Source organism: Taeniopygia guttata, chromosome 7 (genome assembly GCF_048771995.1).
Source record: "Taeniopygia guttata chromosome 7, bTaeGut7.mat, whole genome shotgun sequence".
Taxonomy (NCBI): Eukaryota; Metazoa; Chordata; class Aves; order Passeriformes; family Estrildidae; genus Taeniopygia; species Taeniopygia guttata.
In genome coordinates, this window is record NC_133032.1 from 37169235 (window position 1) to 37189906 (window position 20672).

Below are 20672 nucleotides of genomic sequence, written 5' to 3' on the forward strand. Positions count from 1 at the left end.
TCAGAGGTGCAGTTAAAAAGCAAATTATATTCACAGCTAAAAACAAGTTGTCTCTTGTTAAGCAGTTAAAAGTTGTCTCTTTTATAAATGCAGGGAAAAAGCCACACTCACAAGTGAGTAACAGTGCTGTCATGTGAGATGTTGGTCCAAAGGTCTCTCATAGAAAAGTCTAAGTTATAAAAAGACTTTTTATGGTACAGGAAGTTATAAAACATTTCTCTCACACTCATGATGCTGCCCTTATCTGTAACTAGGGAAAAGCAGCAGCTCCAGACAGGTAAACTCTGAGCAGTGGGAGGGTAAAAATTCCCAGTGGAGAAATACCCCAGGGAGCACATGGGGCAGGAAATCAGCCCCTGGGCCTGAGGAATTCTCAGACAGGCAAAAAGCAGCAAGATGGAACAGCTGTGCCCCAGGAAAAGCAGAACAAATGGATTTGCCACCTCCTGACTCCAGGGATCCCAATACCTCTGGAGAGAACAGCAGGGCCAAGCAGGGAAATTGGGAATTGTAATTGGATTTGCTAAACAAGTTAGAAACATCCAAAATGCTGCTTCATTGCAGTGCTAAACGTGTTTTGCCCAGAAAGGAGAGTAGAGATGACTGAAACTAACAGGAGAACTCTGAAGTGGGCAGTGTTTCACACAGGTGTCCCATTGTCACACAGGTGACCATTCCCAGCAAATCCCACAGGATCTGCCTTTCCCAATGGTCACACAGGTGACCATTCCCAGCAAATCCCACAGGATCTGCCTTTCCATACTTTTATTTACCCCAAACCACAGAGTGCAGCTCAGAGGGACACCCCAGACTCTGATGGACTCCTGGTTTTGTGTGCCCAGAGGGACCCAAACCCAAACCAGCCCCAGAGAAACACCAGAACCCCAGTGCAGCCATGGAAAAGGTGCCCAGGCACTGGGAGGGACTGGGAAGGGGGGGCAGTCACCATCTCTGGACGAGCAAGGAATGACAGCATATTGATTCTCTGTCCCTCGGGGCTCCTGGAGGTCAGGGTGACCCCAAGAGAGAAATCCTAAAGAGTCTTTGCTTCCCTAGCCCGAATGCAGCTGAAGAAGGAGTCTTGGAATGCTTTCAGTTGTTTTTTCAAGGTTGTTGATTTCTTCTAATCTCTATATTCTTTCTCTGACCTGCCGTGCTCTGCCTAGTACAGAAGCCGTGGCAGTCTGGCCTCAATTCCTGGGTGGTTCCTACATTATATACTCAAAACTACGTGTGTATGTTTACATTTCCTTCACCAATTTCCATCACCTATGTTAGACTGTGAATCTCTACCTTAAACCAATAGAAAAGTGTCACCATCACACCAAGACATGGAGGACAAGAAGAAGGTTAGGACACGCCCAAATCCCTCCATCTGAACCCCTTCTCTGAAAAAACCCAAAATTTTATTTTTCTGCCTCGTGTTAGTTTTTCCCCAATGCCCATTACCTATATTAAATGGTGCTTTTCTATCTTTTATATGGTACATTACGTGTTACATGTTACAGTTTTTCCCCAGTGCCTATTACCTATATTAAATGGTGCTTTTCTATCCTTTATATGTACATTACGTGTCACATGGGTACAGTTTTTCCCCAATGCCCATTACCTATATTAAATGGTGCTTTTCTATCCTTTATATGTACATTACGTGTCACATGGGTACAGTTTTTCCCCAATGCCCATTACCTATATTAAATGGTGCCTTTCTACTCTAAACCAATCTGGGAGTGCCAACATCACCAAGAACATGGAGGTGAGGAAGGAGAAAGAGGGAGGACAGGGCAGGCCCAAATCCCTCCATCTTAAACCTCTGACCCCCATGTACAAAACCAAACCTCCCTGTACAGCACTCAAAAATTCTTCCCTTTACTTTGTGACTACGTCTACTATAATATCTAAATTTTTGTGCCTTCTTGTTCTTTCTGCAAGGTTGGTAAATCATTCCATGGTTCAAACCCAAAATCACAGCTGTTTCCAGCTGCCTGCCAGGGTCTCAAATGCAGGGATGAGGAGCTGCCCATGGGCAGTGCACAACCTGCAGCACCCAGGGCAAATTCCACTGGAACCGTGCTGGGAGCAGAACGGGGCTGAGAATTCACATTGCCCAAATTACAGCCCATAATAAGATACATTTTGGGTTCAGGTGGATTAAAAGGTCACTGCCTGGCTGGAAGTGTCTGCATTGCCAATTTTATTGTCCCTAAACCTGTCACAACCTCTCTGTCACGTGGCTTCCCAGGTAAATGGTCCCTGATCCATCCCTATCACAAAGATCCAAGTTCTCATATCAATGGGAATGATATCAATTATATTATTGGGAATTATATCATTGATATAATCAATCAATACACTTCCAGTACATCAATAATTCACTTTAACCTCAGCAGTTTGACAGAAACTCAATGTGAACCTTCATAATGAGTTTTTCAGTTGTTAATGTCTCCTTCTGTATAACTCAAGGCCAACACTGGCGATTTTTTTTTTTTTGCTAAATTAGAACTTCTTTTCATTCCAAAGAAGATTTTTCTTGAAAAATTACTTGAGAATGAAAAGCTTTCTTATAGTTTAAAAAAATTAAATTGTGTTTTTTAAATCAAGACACAAAAGACTCAAAATTCCCTGATCAGTTCAAATTCATAAACTGAAGTAAACATGAAAATGCACAGAGGGGTTTATTCCAGATTGGCACATATGTCAGAGGAAATTAAGATTTATTTATAATTATATTAGTAAAAAAAAAAAAAGGCAAGAAAAAAAAAAGGGAATCAGTACTAAATTTACTGACATTTGACTAAGATATTTTTCAAAGTGTTCTCACAGAAGAACCAAGTTTAAATCAATTTTACTGCAACTGCTCTCATGAAGGATGCTTGATGAATGTTTAGACACCAAAATTATTTATTTTCATGTTTATCAAAACCAATATTCAAGATTTAGCAAGTCTCTAAAATAGTGGAGTCAGTTATGTAATAAAATTGATCATAAAAGTTTATTAATTTGCAGTTGTGATCAGGAAATGGGTTTTAAATGAACCAGCTTAAATTAATTTCAAAATCTTCTCTTGCCCAACCATTAAATAAATTTTTAATGTGTCTAAAAGACTGTAAGTATTAAGATATGGCAAAAAAAATTCAAGCTGAGCATTTCTGTCTACCAGCAGTACATATTTCAGAACTGAAATTCTCCTTTCCTCTTCTAGTCACCCATTTTAAGCAGAAATCACAGCTGAAAACAGCTGAGTCAAATATATTTTATTTGGTCTGTAATGAGCATTTTTAAATGCTTCCCTGACTGTTCCAAATAAATTACTTTGTAATTAGACCACTGAATTTGGAGTTGATTTGCCAATATCTGTGTGGATCACAGGACACTGTGTTTTTTATCAAAATTGCCTGAGATAAGGAGCACAGCAGGTTTCTCTTGCTGTGTCTTCTGAATTCAGGTGAGGTGGAATGCTTAAACGTTATCAAAGCACTCCCAGTTTGCTTTGAAATCCAAGCAACCTAAAAATAGGCTGAAAGAGTTTCTGGAAGAAGGAAAGAGTGGAATAAACTTATTTCAAAACAGAGTTTTCCCAGCAGAGCAAATAATCTCTAAAGCAGGAGATGAGTGGTGTGAAAAGGGGAGATGTGCCATTAAAAAATCTTTATTTTATACTAAACAAGGTGTCTTGTAAAAGTATCGTTTTTCTCTTATAACAGACACGGGGATTAAAAATAATCAGTTCTGCCAATGATAACCTATTCTTAAATTCTATTTACTTGCTGTGTATGCTATCATTGTTTACTTGAAGCGCCTTATAAAGATGACTAACAAAAAATAGCATTATAATATTAAATTAGTAATTGATCAGCAGATACGTGGGATTTTCTTCTCAGATTACTGACTTTGGGCCAGATGAAGCTGTACTAGATTTATTACAGGAAAGGTTGTGGGACCTCTGAGGTTCCAGAAAACTCCCAGTATGGGAAGTTCTGTGTCCCAGTCCCAGAACCTGCTGGGTGCAGCGGTTTTGCGCTTCCAAAGGATCCATTCTCCTCCATGTCCGTTCAGTGGGAAACTGAGATGACCCCATCCCATTATTTCCACTTGCTCTTCCTCATTTTTGGACTGAGGATGATTGCTGTGCTTCCCAGGCAGTGCTAAGAGTCCCTTCCTAAATAATCCCACGGAGGCAGATGAGGAGAAGAGAAGCAGCATTATTCAGAGGGAGCTGAAATGAGTAGAATTAGCACAAAATAGTCCAAAATAGAAAAGCTCTAGACCACAAGATGAGACTTGTTTCATTAGCTATAAGTAGCACCATGTGTAGGAGCATATAAAGTGTGGCTACATTTCAAATATAAAAATATTACCATGAGGCTTCTCCCTCCCACTCTATTATACTCTCCAAGAGAAAAGAGAGTAGGTAGACAATGAAATTCTTAGTTCACTGCCAAGAATTCCAGTGCAAACAAATTATCAAGAGAATCAGGTAAGAATAATGATGTGATATTGATAGAGAAAGCAGGAGCTCCATATAAATTAAGGTTTAAAATAAACTGTAGGAGTGACAGAAGGAAAAGGTAAAAAGCAGACAGAGAGAAAGCTCAGTATTTTGACAGAGGAAAGGAGTGGACACTGCAGGAATACACAGTGCAGGCTCTCTCCTCCTTGGATAACAGGAGCAGCAGCAACACAAGCCTATCCTTATGGAAAAAAAAAACCAAAAACAACAAAACAGGAATTTTAGCAGAAAGCAGTTCCTGATTGCCAAAATTAGCCTTTTGGAAAAGAGACTCTGCTATTATCTTTGCAAAGCAGTGGAGAGCAGAGAGGTGACTCTGCTGTTTCCAAGAAGTTTGGGATTTGAGCAGCTCAGTCCATTTCCCGTGGCTCCTGGGAATATTCCTGTTGGCTCCTGAGCTGAACACACCAGCAGAGGTATTTTTACCCTGCCTGGCTTACTTTCCTTCCCAAGGTTATGCAGTGTGAAGTGATCAGGGCTGAAATCCCAACTCTGCTCCTTGAGCAGTCTCAGGGATGCTTTGCACTGACCTACTTTTCCTGCTCCTGGATGCTCCTGTGCCTTCCTCGGCTGGATGGGATCTAAATCCCCAGGGAATTCCCAGGAAATGCAGCTCCTCTCACTCACAAAAATTTCCTTCTCCTGCTGGAAACCTACCTAGGAAGAAACTTGATCCTTCCCACAAAGAGATAAAGGCAAAATCTGCCAAATTATAAATTATGGGATGATTTTGTTTGGTCATAAATTCAAATCTCATCGGGTCCCTGAATTTGTAAAAGCGTTGGAGAGAATCACATTGAATCCATTTAATGCCAATAGGATCAGGAGACCAAAGGAATTCCAAAGAATCATTGCTGAAAGTGAAAATAATGACAAGAAAATGAAAAAAATTAAGGAAGAATATGTGTACCAACACACTGAATGTGCTCCCACTTAAAGATGCTCCAAGATCAAAAGTGAAGCACTTGAATAAAAAATTTCACTCAAACTCCTGAAGATGTGAACAGAACTGAGGCAAATATTTTATATTATTTTTCCCACACAAAAGAAAAGTCTGCCTGTATAAATGTTCTGCTTTCCAGCTCTACAGATGCTTTTTCATACAGAGAAAATTAAAATTGTAAGATAAAAAAGTCCAAGTTTAGCACTGGCCTTCATTCTTATCAAGAGGAATGACTGGAAGTGAAGTTGAGCCATTAATGTGGATAATTCTTAAAGGAAAAAAAGGGAATAATATTTTTTAAAATACTTTGTGTATATGTAAGTATGGGTCTATATGTACATTAAATGAATCACATGTAAATTAATGGAAAAACCACACATTACAGAGGAAAAGATGTTCTAATATTCTGATGACGTCTATATTTTACACACCTTAATATGATTATGTAGAAATTGGTAGCTCACAAAACCAAAATTTCTGTTATTCAAAGAAGACCTGAACTAGATTTCATAATATCAGGAGGGTTTTTGTTAAGTTTTCTTCCCTCTGTTTTATTTTGTATATGTTATTTTATTGTATATTGAGGCAGCATAACTGTTTCTCAAATAAAACAAAGCTAAAGATTAAAATGCCTTAATCCCCTGTGTCAGCAGTCAATAATATCAATAATTTGTATATAAATGTCTTAAAACACAGTGCCTAAATCCCCTGTGTCAGCAGTCAATAATATCAATAATTTGGGTATAAATGTCTTAGAACTCAGTGCCTAAATCCCTTGTGTCAGCAGTCAATAATATCAATAATTTAGATACAAATTTCTTAGAACTCATGGAAATTAATGCTATAAAGAGTCTCCCTAAGCAGAGGCTGCACAATAATAAAGTTACGTGGATTTGTCTGAATGGATTCTTGAGCCTTTAGCATATAATTACCCTTTTCCAAATAAAAATGCACCATATTATTAATGGTTTACACCTCTGTCCTACCATGCAATTAGAGAGCAGAGGATTTGCTGAACAGCCCAGAAATGGGAGGTTTTTGGGAGTGTCCTCCTGGCAGGGAGGGATGTTCAGGTGAAGTTTCCCCCCTGCACCCCTGGTTTGTTTTGGAGGAGTTCCATTCTGTGATTCTTTAAGCTCTTTACAACTCCCTCATCTCATTTGCACCGCTGGAGATCTTTAAAGCCACTCTTTTCATAGTTCAAAACAACCTAACGAGATTAGGCTGGGAGCCAAGGAAATCAGCCCTGTGCCAAGCAGGCCTGGAATTCTTATCAGAGCATCTTTTGTATTTGTGGGGGTCCAGAGCATCCCTCTGGCTGCCCTGGGACCCTGGCAGGGGTCAGGAACCCCCCTGGACAGAGCCCCCAGAGACACTGGCTGTGATCTCTGCCCATGGAAAAGAGTTTTCAATCTTACAGGATGAATTACAAGTTCTGAGTGGTTGATATAAGTAATAATTAAGTGTGGCATGGGTGCAAAAGTAACATTTTAGGATTCTAGATAAGGTGTCCAAAGGGGACAAGATTGTCTCTATAGGACACATGAAAGCATGAAAATAGCAAGCCACTACTATTTTCAACGGAAAGAAGAAGGTTTATTTTCTAACTCCAACTTTTATACTTTTCCAAAGGTGACAGTGGATTGGAGAGTGAATGTGCCACCTCTCCAAAGACATTGGACAAACTACAAGTACATCAAGTTTCTCCACCTCTATGAAGGAATGCAAAACAATAGGTTGTTTATAGAAAATTGTGTGAGAAAGTTTTCTAACAGTATGTAAACTCAGAAGGCTTTAGAAAATCTTAAGAATCAGGGCAATACAAGATGGAGGAAATTGGGTGTGCCTTGTCCTTTCTCTCCTTCTTCATGCCCTCCATGTTTCACTGTGGTGTTGGCATTTTTCTGTTGGTTCAGGCTGGGGACACACTGTCCAACGTAGGTGACAGATATTGGCACGTTATTGTAAATCCAGCACAGGTAGTTTGTGGTATTTAATGTTTGTACCATCCCACTGAGGGCAGAGCCCCACACGCTGCCCTGCAGGACAGAGCTGCGGCAGGGCAGCAGAACATGGTAGAGATAAACAGAATAAACAACCTTGAAACCAGCACAGATTATTTATGATTTCTTCTTTGGCAGCGGGGCTGACAGACAGAGACTTTTTACAATCTCAGAATCACCAATACCACAGATTCCAACATAACTGACCTGCATTTTGCACCACAATGACAAAATTCTCACCTCTGTCACTGGAGCAGGGCAGCAATTGCCCATTGCAGTCCTGGGCTGCGAGAGAGAAAGCAGAAAATCACATCTGAACATTCTAAATTAGGGTTAATAGGGAGGTTATTCAGATAAAATATATATATTAATTAATTAAATAAATAGTAATTAATAGGTAGGTTGTTCAGACAAAAAATTACATATATTAATTAAAAATATATAGTAATTAATAGGGAGGTTATTCAGACAAAAATATATATTAATTGAATATATATTAATTAATAGGAAGTTTATTCAGACAATATATATATAAATTAACATAAAATATATATTACCTAATAGAAAATTTATTCAGACAAAAAATATATTAATTAATTAAATATATATTAATTAATAGGAAGTTTATTCAGACGATATTAATATATATATATTAATTATTTTAAAATACATATTACTTAATAGGGAGGTTATTCAGACAAAAAAATATATAGATTAATTAATTAAACATATATACTAATGAATAGAGAGGTTATTCAGACCAAAATATATATAAATTAATTAAATATATATTAATTAATAGGGAGGTTATTCCGACAAAAATATATATTAATATAAAAATGCTTCATAGGAACCATAAAATGTAATCCTAACAGCACAGCTTGGGGGAGATTATTCAGACAAAAATATTAATTAATTCATTAAAATATATTAATTAATAGGGAGGTTATTAATAGAAAAGTAAAAAGGAGAGAGACATTCTTTAGCAAGAAGGATTTGATAAACAGGACTGTGCACAAGGGTATTTATGTCCTAATCTGGTAAAAATCTTTCAATGGCTTTGGAATCTGGCATTTGGTGAAATTTTCAGGTTGAAATTTCACACCATCATGTGAGGCATTAAGTAAAGGGATTTTTAGGAAAAGGGAATTTTGTAGAAGGATGTTATTTGGTGAGTGATCTCTCCAAAATCCTACAAGATACAAACCAGAACACTTTTTAATATAAAATAATGTATTTTAAAGCCAAATTTTGATGAGAATTTGAACATCCTAATGAACTTACAAGACAATTCTGTGACTTAAATCACAGGTACTGTACCACTCTCTTGTATTGGAGAGATTGAAGAGCATGCACTGAAATAAATATTAAAAATACACTTACAGCACTAATTCAACCAACTACAACCAGTGAAATTCAAATAACATTCATATTTCAAACAGAAAATTGCCTAAATATCAATATTATCAATGCCTGGGTATCCTCACTGAAACCTTTGTCATTCTTTGCAAAATAAATTTCATATAAACCCAACAAAACTGGGGATGTGTGGAATGAATGTGTTTATCCCAATCTATTTCCCACAGCAGAATCAGATATGAACATGAATCTCCAAGTGTGAAAACACTTATGGTGCATGTTCTAGCAGTTGTTTTGCAATGAAGATGCTATTTTTGTTTCCATATAGAGACAAACACAAAAAATGAAATTATAAAAAACCCTTTAAAGTTCACTATCTTAGAAAACAAATCAGCTAAGCTTCAAAACTTTCATGAGATTATTAATTGTGCCTTGAGCGATGGGTGTGGAGTTCAAATCATATTTCTATGTGACAAAAACTGCTTGAAAAAACAAATTTTTTCATAGGATATCTTGAAATTATTTCTCATCTGTGAGAATTTAAGAACTTTTCTTCTCTGTGACAGAGCAGGTTAAAAAAATTTGTGCAAGAAGAGAGTTCCTGTAAAAACAGCCATGAAATATATGGTTGAATATTTTAAGAAATGGGAATGGGAATGGGATGGGGAATGGGAATGAGGATGGGGAAGGGGAAGGGATGGGGAATGGGAAAGGGAAAAGAAAAGGAAAAGGGAAAGGGAAAGAGGATGGGGATGGGGATGGGAATGGGAATGGGAATGGGAAAGGAGGAGAAGGAGAAGGAGAAGGAGAAGGAGAAGGAGAAGGAGAAGGAGAAGGAGAAGGAGAAGGAGAAGGAGAAGGAGAAGGAGAAGGAGAAGGAGAAGGAGAAGGAGAAGGAGAAGGAGAAGGAAAAGGAAAAGGAAAAGGAAAAGGAAAAGGAAAAGGAAAAGGAAAAGGAAAAGGAAAAGGAAAAGGTGATGGGAAAAGAGATGGGGATGAGAAATGAAATGGAATGGAATGGAATGGAATGGAATGGAATGGAATGGGAATGGAATGGAATGGAATGGAATGGAATGGAATGGAATGGAATGGAATGGAATGGAATGGGAATGGAACAGAACGAGCTTTAAGGTCTCTTTTTTTTCAGGTTCCTGTGCAGAATTTCCCAAGTTCTGGCAGCCAAGTGGGAACTGCAGATGGGAACTTGTTGCTTTAGGCTCAAGTCAAGCTCAGCTGTAACAAAACCTTTTTCACATATTTTTCAAGCCTTTCAGACTTGGTTGGTGTTTTACAAGTCAGTGGGCTCAGTTTCTTTTAAGAAGCTAATTTCTATTTTGGAATCATCTGGAAGAAAACCATCTGAGAGGAACTTGATTCTCCCCAGAAGTTTCTTGCCTCTGCAGCTCTTGTGAACACTGAGCAGAGCAATCTTACATTTTAATGCCTTCAGAACTAGGAAAGTTCCTTCCCCAGGAAAATATGATTGATTGTTACAATGACAGTAATTGCATTTTAGTAAAAGTAACCATTATGGTAATTTTCCTCCAGAAAGAGACATTTAACTAACTTAAGTAACTTGTTACTTTTCAACACATTAACTTTGACAAATTTAACATTACAAACGTACAGAGTTCACAGCCACAACAACGTGCATCACTTAGGGAGTGTGCACACTTTTTATTTCTATATATCAAGCAGTGTTTCCAAATAGGAGATGCTAAAAAAACTGTGCATACATAACACAGCATTAATTAAACTGTTAAGAGCAGCTCTAGCACATCCCGTGCCAAGTCTCCTGTTGGAAAAATCCTGCCTTCCAAGCAGCAAACTTCTATCAGAATTTCACTTCAGGGATGCTTCCCGAGCACCTCTTGAATCCCAACCTCACCCCCTGAACTCTCTGCACCATGAGAGAGGTCCTGCATTTTCTCCAGTGTGTTATTTATAAATATTTCATTGTACTCAGGTTGTAGTAACTTATTAACAGTATAGTTTCTATAATTTCATCACCCAGAGTTTTGTTTCATACAACCTCACATTAGTTAAAATAAAAATGTTCTGCATTTTCTTTAAAGATAATAATAATTCCTTGTGCTTTAAAGGGATTCTAAACTGGAGCTCAGTGAATTTCCATACTACTGAACATTTTTACACTAGAAAAGAATTGAAATCAATCTTGATTCAAACTTTGTTTTTAAGAAATTTCCTTTAAATGGAAATATCAAATATTTGAATTTCAAGCCAACAGATTTAAGATTTTACTTCACTTTTCTAACTTCTTTGAAGGAACAGATTAAGTATTTAGCTGGAACAGTCAATGGGTTTACTTTGCTCTTATTTAAAGATCCCAGTCATGTTTTTAAGGAAAATAACACAGATGCTGTAAGATTGAGGAGAGACCAGAGAAAATTACAGAGGGGTAAAAAATAAAAATAATATTAATCTGTATTATCTCAAAGTCTGCTGAACTGCTTTTTCAGCAGCAGCCTTCCAGATAATTAAAAAAAAAAAAAAAACAAAAACCTTAGCTTTTCTTTTTTATTATTTTTTAACTTTATTTTTAAATTTTAGGTACTTAAACCTGCAAATTGGTCAATGATTTTCTTGGCTCTTAGAACCAAAAGTAACTCTTAGGTTGCAAACTCTTCCTGAAAGAAAAGCCAGAACTCTTGAATAGTCAGAATGGATGGGAAATTCACACAGTTGAAGGAACCTTTAATTCCAGGTTTTCAGGATGTGCTGGAGTCCCCATCCCTGGAGGATGTGGGACTTGGGGACATGTGGCAGTGGTGGCCTTGGCAGGGATGGATTCCATGGCCTTGGAGGGTTATTCCATCTTAAACAATTCTGTGATTTTATAAGATTAAAATCTTTCCACTCTGGCTCATCACAGACTCCATGACAGTGACAGAATATTTGAGAAAACCTCAGAATTCCTTTGGTTGTTCAAGGCTGAAGTGAAATCAAGCCAGGACATACATTAGGAGCTGACTGCCATCCCACCATGGAATTTTGTGAGATTATTTTTGTAACACAGTGTCCTAGTTACTGTTGAGAAGAGGAGGAAACTTCCACTTTAGACAGAATTGGCAGTCGACCTCTATAATTAGTCCTTTATCTTTCCCATGTCTCCTGAATGACACGAGGCAAACTCCACACCTGAATTTTGCTTGGCAGGGTGCAGAGTTAATTCTGCAATATTAGCTAGGAAATGGAGATTTGGTGGTGTCCTTGCAGGTGCAGAGGTGATGTTTTACTCAGTACAACTCCAAAAAATGTCTTCAACTTTGACCCAATGTTTAAAAACCCCCAAAAACAAACCCATCAGCCAGGGGTGTAGTGTCATTTTTCCTGCCCATGCCCACAAACTGCCTGTTCCCTTAAAGAAAGTTCTGTGCTTCTTTGTCTAATAACAAAATAAATGTAATTTGGGAAGAGCAGACCTCTGCAAATCCTCATAATCCAGGGATAAACCACTTGTGAAAATCACAGATTATTTTAGCAGAGTTTTGGAGAAAATTAGCTGCTCCAAGTGTAAGATTTTAACACTGATAAGTCACTCAAGTCCTGTATTTTCTTTCCGTTGTTTTTTTGCATTAATACTGACTGAAACTACCCAATACAGAAAGTATCTGCTGTGAGAGGATAGAAAAATATTTCAGAGGGTGTGGGAACGTGTGTGCTTAGAGACACCTTGGATCACAGAAGATACATCTTGATGTTTTTAAGAGAAAATTAGTTAAAAGCAGGCAGGTGATGGAAACAAAATCAGTCCAGGGTCACACCCTGGGTTCTCTCCAAGGTGTGCCTTGGGAGTCAGGGCATAAAAATAAGATCATTAATCCTCTTGTAGAATATCTGGCTGTTTAACAAGGAGCCATAGTTTAAACTGCAATTCCTCAAGCCTTTTAAAAACCAGCTCTTGCAACAAAAAAGCAGCTCCTGGTTTTCTGCACGCACTTGTTGTGGTCTCAGTCCCAGGAAGGTGCAGACCTTCCAGCCAGCATAAATATTGGAGAGGCTGGGGAGGAGCTGAGTTCAGAAAGGAGTTTAATGCTGATGTTTTTGGCTTCTTGGCTGGGCTGGTTTTAACCCAAATCAGTTCCCCAATCAATTAAATGTGCAGCTGCAAGAACATTTGTGCAGGGCAGGGCAGCATCTCTGGCTTATGCTGGCTTAAAGTGTTTGTGGAAGTGCAACAGGAGTGTAACTGAAGAGCTGCTATAGTCTAACATTGCCAATAATCCACAAATGCCATTCCTCAACACAGGAATAGTTAAAGCATATAAATGGCCTGGCCATGTGCTTGGCAGTGGGGCCTGACAGAGGAGAGCTTGGAAATGGCTGTAATGGCTTGAAAAATATCTGAGTTTGGAGGTAACTGCTTGTTCCAGGAGCAAGGACAAACCTCTGCTTCCCAGAGTGCATCACAGGGTGGTGGAGGAGAAATGTGCCCAGCAGAAGGCACAGAGCAGCTCACCTGGGACTCACCTGGGCCATTGTCCGTGCTGCCATCACAGGATCCTCTCACAGCCTGGCTCTGCCTCTTGCCTTCTCTTCATCAGCCACTCTGAAACCTTTCTGCTTAAAATTCCCAGGAATGATCCAAAAGCAGCAGAGAATCCAACTGAGGGAACAGCAGAAGCACCAGGATAATCCATCTGGAAATTACACTCCCATTTTTCCATTACTAATTTATTATAGCAACACAAGCCACAAACACTCTGATTGCTGGTTTTGTGTAATTTCACAGAAAGTTGGACTAGACATGTGCAGATCCATATTTGTTTTCTTAACCTGGAAATCCAAGCTCAGTGCCTCAGTATATCCTACATTTTCTACTCTGTCTGAACCCCTTTATCTTCATTTCTATATTGACATAGAAATCCTACCATAAGTACTACCCCAAATATTTGAAGCTATTTATATTGGAAAATAATGTAATTATATTCCAGTTAAATTTAAAAAAAAAAAAAAAAAAAACAACCAAACTTCAGCAGAAAACTACATCTTTATCTGGTACAAATCTCAAAGTACAAATCTCAAGTAGAATTTAATCAATAATGTAGAAGAAAAATCACCTTTAACATCTGACAGACATATGTTCTACATTGTGCTCATCCCACTGAGTTTTCTCAGATAATAGCTTTTATATACAACAGCATGCTGGGATTTTAAAATAGTTTTAAGAAAAAGCATTTCAATATTTTGAAGCTTGTTTGTTAAACATTTGGCAATAAATTTTCAATGCAGACAGGATTCTTCCACATAATGCCAGGTAATATGGATGGAACATCCAACCACATCTTAAGTCTTCCCCTCCAGCAGCACAAAACACACATGGCTCAGGGAACTGCCTCATATTTTAGTGATAATAAAACTTGGAAACCAATATAAATTGGGACTATTGGTTCTAAGAGGTCATTAAAATAGAAATATTAACCAAAAAGGAAAAGTCTGCCTGTTTCCTTTCACTTGCCTTGGCCTGAGAACTCCCATGGCAGTGTCCATTAAACCTGGCAAGGGATCTTGTCTGAGCTTTCCCACATCTGAAAACTCAGCAGGACTTGAGCAATCAAACTTGGAGCATCCTTAACAAAAAAGAAAAAAGAAGAAAAACCAAACAAAACAAAACAAAACACCCCAAAAACAACAACAAAAAAAACTAAACTAAGTAGTGCCATGCACAATTCCAGAAGAAAACCTGATCTTTCAACCCAAATTGCAGCCAAGCAACTGTTGCAGAGGAATAAGCCTTCAAACCCATGGGAATGTCTCTCCTGGGAGCAGTTTAAGCTTCCTTAATGCTCTTAATCCACCTTGATATGGAACTGCCAGACACTCTGGCACCCACCTTCCCTCTTCCACATAGCTGCTCAAGTGCTGCAGCATTTCTTTTCCCTCACTGGAGATCCTGACAGCTCTAGGACACAAACTGACCAAGTTTTCCCCCACTGTGTTTGTGGCCTTCCATCTCACTGGAAGTGAAAACCTCTGGTGAACTTTGAGAAAAAAACAATTTTAGGGCAGGTTAAAAACTCCAGGATCCATGTGTGTGTCCTTCAGCTTCCCTAACTCTGCACATGAAACAAAAATACTTTTCCCCTTGCAGTTTCATGAAAGTTAATTAGTTGATATTACTAAAACTGGGTGCATGTACTAGGTATCACTACAAAATTAGAAGTACATTTTCATTGCCTAAAGAATTTCAAGGCAAAAAAAAAAAAAATGAGCCTTATATCAGAAAGGTTGATGCTGTGTACAGAATTTTCTAAGTAAATGGAAAAAAATGTTAAAATGTATTCCTTTAAAACAGCCTGAGCTGAAAAAAGTTCTCACTTTAGGGGGTAAACAGAATTTTGCCTCAGATATTAAACAGAATTTAATCTCAGATATTAACATTGTCTGTTCAATGTCTGAATTTGAATTATTATAGAATTATTTGCAGATGAATTAACTCCAAAACTATTCAGCAGTAGAAGCTGGAGCAGGATTTAGCTCCCCAGTGGTCTGAACAATGGGTAAGAGCACCAGGCTGGGATGTTCTGCTGGTTGCAGAAGAAAGATTCTGGGTTTGAATTTTCAGGATTTAAAATCCTTGGAATGGTTCAGCCCATCCATCTTGTCAGAGCACAATCACCAGAGAGAAATGTTCCAGCTGGATTGTGCTCATGAAAAAAGAGGTGGGCAGCTATTAGGGGTTCCCTGAGAGACTTTCAAGCCTAGAAATTTGTCCTTCTTAAAATCTGAAATTTGGGGATCTTCCACACTTCTTCCTATGAAACCTGTAACATGCCAGATTTTCAGGAATTACAGCACTTGGGGAGAGAAATTATTTCTGTCACAGTGAGCAGGAACAAAGGGGTGCCTGAGCTGCTGTTGGCAGGATTATTTTAAAGCTATTTAAAATCTGTGCAGAAATTATGAAATCCCTAAATCAGGGATTATGGGCTGCAAGCAAAACACATTGATTTAGAGCAATTCACAGCCATTGTCCCAGAGTCACACCTGTGACTTCATCAGGATTCCTGCTCCATTCCCACATCACTCCTCTAACAAAGGGTTCAGATAACAGCAGCAACAGCAGCTGCTGCATTTCCCTTAAGGAAATGGGCCTCAAATCATATTTCAATCCTTTTCCTTTGCAGAAAGGCTTTATTAGCCTGAACCTGCTGCTTCTGGGAGCAGGACAACTGCTTGTGCCATGTCATGTGTTTGTAAGGGTTAATTCTGCACTCCCCAGTTATCAGCAATAAAAACTATAAAATTATTAGCAGTTTGTCCATTACCATGGATCTTCACCTTCCTTTTGTAAAATTCCAAATGGCAAATTGTCAGCTGCAACACCCGTGGGTGATTGGATAAACACTTGATCCCTGTTCCCATCCCTTTCTGAAACCAATTAGTCACATTCTGAATCCTCGACTTCTTAGTTTTTAGCACAACCAGTAACTAATATTTGAGTCCCAGAATCCTCCAATCCATCTGACCCTTCCAGAATTCCACTTCCCATTATCATTTTCTATCAATACTGCAGGAAACTTTATTATCTGTTGAAGCAAAACCTGGCATTCATTTGTCTTCCCCAGCACTCATCTCTGTGACATCGATCTGAACCAAAAAATATTTCCAGGAATGTTCTCCTTACTGAGGTTTTAAATTACCAAAGCATCAGGCAGCTCTCCTGACCCCAGCCTTCAGAAAGCTTCTAGGATATTTTGAATGACACCACAAGTAATTACAGCTATTCATGTATTTGTATTCCAAAACAACCAGAAGTCATATTGACACAATAATTCAAAACAGCACACAATTGAATGTTCTGAAGCTCTGAAAATCTCTTCTCTACACTTGGCCACTTCACACTCCTACTTCTTACGACTATTTAATTACAAATTGTTGGCCTAAAATATTTAAATCTTTATCAACAAATATATGTATCAAGCCTTTCAAATGCAGTGCAAAAGATCTTTAAAATCTGCTAACACTGTCAGGACGCTGTAGCAAAAAAACAACAAACACTTGTCACATATTTTAAGAATCCTTCAAAAATAACGTTGAAAACATGACAATGTTGCAGAACTTTTGCATTCTGTGATGAACACAGAGTCAGTTTGTAACTGAGTATATAAATTATGGTGCATTCTGAGAAGGGAGATCTCTACACAGACCTGCAGAATCTCATTTTCATGGCATAGACTGAGATTTTAGGAATTCAGATTGGACTCTTCATGAAGAGTTAGAGGATCCTACAAAAAAAAGGATCCTACAGTACAAATGAGGACTAGAGGAAAATATCCAGAAAATGCAATTTTTCTGTGAAATATGGATTAAATCATAGCTGATAAATGCCACAGTGATAAAACCCTGTGACACCATGAAGTGCCCCTAAGAGACAAGGGAGTGTCTGAAAGCAACCAGAAGCTCCAGTGGGGTGGTCTCTTCTGACAACACTGAAAATTCTAGAAAGAAACATCCCTACCTCCTCCAGGAAAATAGGTTAGGTAGCTTGGAATCCCTGTTTTAAGGAAGCAAAAGTCTGACTAACAGGTCAAAAAGGAAAAATAATCCTTGGTTTAAATGTAACTTTTGTGGAAACAACTTGATGAAACTTGTATCAAAGTTAATTTCTGTAATATTTTGTATCTTTCTTTTTAAACCTGAGGCAGGGAAAAAAATCCCTGGTGGTGTGGGGTCTACAGGCTCCAGGTGTTTAATTGAAAAGGGAATTTGCTGCACACAAACTCACTACAAAAACGGCTTTACAGAACGTGATCCAGTCCAAATCCTGTCACTGCTCACGTGAATAAAATGATCCCACTTTAGCCCTACACCAAAACAGGGCTGGGATTTCAGCCTGTATCTGAATTTGTGGATGCTCAGCTGGATTCAGCAACTGCATCAAAAATTTAAAAGTTTGATTTGAAACATTAAAGGAGAACATTTTGATGATCAGCTATGTTGCCCCAACCCAAAAGCATTGCAGAGGCAAGTTTTGGATTTCATTTCAGTTCATCATCAGCACTTAAAAGGTTAATTAAGTCCACATTCTCTTGTGTTTTCAAGTTGTGATACTCATATAGTTGTAAAGTATCTTAAGAGTTTTGGAACAGAGTAAAAAGTGCAAAATAATGAATAATTTGTAAGAATTTTATTATTTGTCCACAGCAACAGAACTGAAAGTCTGTATTAAAACTCTTTTGGAATATGGTGAGTTTCACATAAATCATGCATATGAAAGTAAAAATACTTTAAAGCAGTTATTTACCTTTTCTAAAATAAAATAATTTAGGCTGTCATCCAGCACTTTTTCCCAAAGGAAACTGAAGCTTGCTGGTAAAGAGGGCAACCCTGGGAGAGATTAATTTCTTGACATTTTGGTCCTTTTTTTTTTTTTTTTTTTTGGTTGGTCATATAAGGACAGTGCCTGAATGGGGTCTTCTCTTCCTCCAGAGTTTCAAAGGGGGAATGACTTAAACCACAAGGAAATATGAAAGAGATAATGACAAGGATTCTCTCTGTTGGTGTCACTCCTGATGTTATCAACACCATGGTTCCCATTTTGCATTCAGAAATGTTTCTCTAGGTGTTCTGAATGAGTTCTGCACAAAAACTCCTTTCCTACCACGTTGGGTTTTGTGTTGATTCACTGCTAAGAGTGGGAATAGCAAAGGCACAGCTGAAATCCTCAATTCCTAGCAGTGCTCCAGAGAGAAAAATGAGACATTGCTGGGTTTTAACTCTCCTCATTACTCCCTAGAAGGAAAAGTTATATTTGCACTGCCTCTAGGCAAAGTCCCATCCACATGAACAAAAGACTGAAGCTAAGATCACATCCATTTCATCTCCTCCTGCTCTCCACAGATGCTTAAGGCCCTGACACTGTGTCTTCAGTGCTCATATGTCACAGTAAATGATTCATTAAAAATGCACAGACAGATTGATCTTGGAAGGGGGGAAAGAAAGATCTGGAGTTTAAGGCGAAAGGAAAATAGAAATGAGGAGCCAAAAGGTGAAAAAGGGAAACACTCCCAAAATTCACATGAGAAAGACATTTAAAAATAAAGAGGAGACAGCAACTGTACTGACATTTAATGTGTCTGCTTGGGATAAAACTCATCCTTTTACTAGCAATAAAACAACAGCCTAGCCCAAAGCCCTTGAAGCATTTTGCATCAAGTACCTCATAAAAATGGTTGGCAATTTCTCCTAAGGTCTGTAGAATATCTACACCAAACTATATAAATTTTTTTTGGTGTAATTAAATGGGAGCAAATCCCCAATGCAGGTAGGGAGATCTCCTTGATCCCAGCCACCAACACTCATTGCCAGACCCCTGGCCACGCTGAAAAGTGGTGAGGAAAAGGCAGGAATGAGCTCTCCTCGTGGTGCTGATAAGAGTAACCCCACAGAATGACTGGGTTTGCAAGATTTCCTGGATGGCCAGAAGGATTTGCTCTGCCAGAGGAATCCTGCCAGCAAAAAGCAACCCCTGCCTAAGGATAATAAGCTCCTTGAGTAAGAGACACCTCCTTGCCACAGCAAATTCTCTTATATAGGTGACACATTTATTCTATTTTTATTGAAAACAATCAGTAAAATAGAAATATGGACCATAATTTACACTCTTTCAGAAAAAAGAAAAAAAAAAAAAACAACACTGACAACTAAACCAAATCCTTGCAATGGGAAGTACATATATAAATATATATTCACACACACACCAGCAATATTTTTAGCTATGATTTCCTACTCATGTGGCAACATGACCAGTGTTCTGAAGAAGCTGAGCCAAGTGAAAACACAACCTGCAGAACAGGTCACGTTTAAATATTCTGCTATTGAAGAATATTAAAAACTACAGATTAAGTAGGAGTGTTGTAACACTTAACATTAATTAACGCTTGTAAATCATTCTGAAATACTTGGATAAAAGATGGTATAAAAGGTGTTGCCACATGTCTTGATGCTTCTAGATGTGCACAAGCCCTGACATCTTATTTTGTGTTTGGGATGTTTCAAATCATAAAAAAAAATATGGTCACTGGATGAATTTAATGTCGGGAAGTGTTGGAACACGACAAAGAAACACCAAGGTTGTCTGATTAAGAACTCAAGCAGACACCTCATTGTAAAACAACTGAAATAGATCCATTTCTTGGATCCTGGTGGATCACCAGGTCTAGTTACTGATCTGTGTGTTACAGCTTGGCAGTGTGGCTAAGCCTTGACTTGGGTGTACATTCATATATGTGAAATATAGATAATTTTCCTTCCAGTTTAGTAACATCAGCTATTCACATCCCAAAAACCCCCACTTAGTCCATGCCACCAAACAGCTTGAAAGGAATCTGGGAGCACTTAACACCTATCTGGGATTGGTGAACAGCATAACCAGCTCTCAGAGAACTTGGTACTTGTTGCTTGTGCAAATACAGACCTTTCTAGAATACAGAAATCAAAGGCCAGCACTAAGGCTCTTGTGCTTTCCCACATAGATCTCCAGATCTAAGAGCCATGACTTCCTTTTTATCCAGAGACAAGAGATGTGTTTTATGGCATCCAGCTAAGAAAAAAAAAAAAAAGGTGTAAGGAGTGACACCAAACTTGTGAAGGAGCAGAGCCAATTAATGACCTGGACAGGACACACAAACACACTCCAGGTGCCTTCCAGCACCTCGGGGGAGCCCAGCAGAAACACAGAGAGAACAGCACGGAGGGCAACTGGAATGGATTCCAGCTTACAGGAGGGCAGGTTTCAATTAGATGGGATATTGGGAAAGGATTGTTCCCTCTGAAAGTGGGGAGGCCTCAGCACAGGGTGCTCAGAGAAGCTGAGGCTGTCCATGGACCCCTG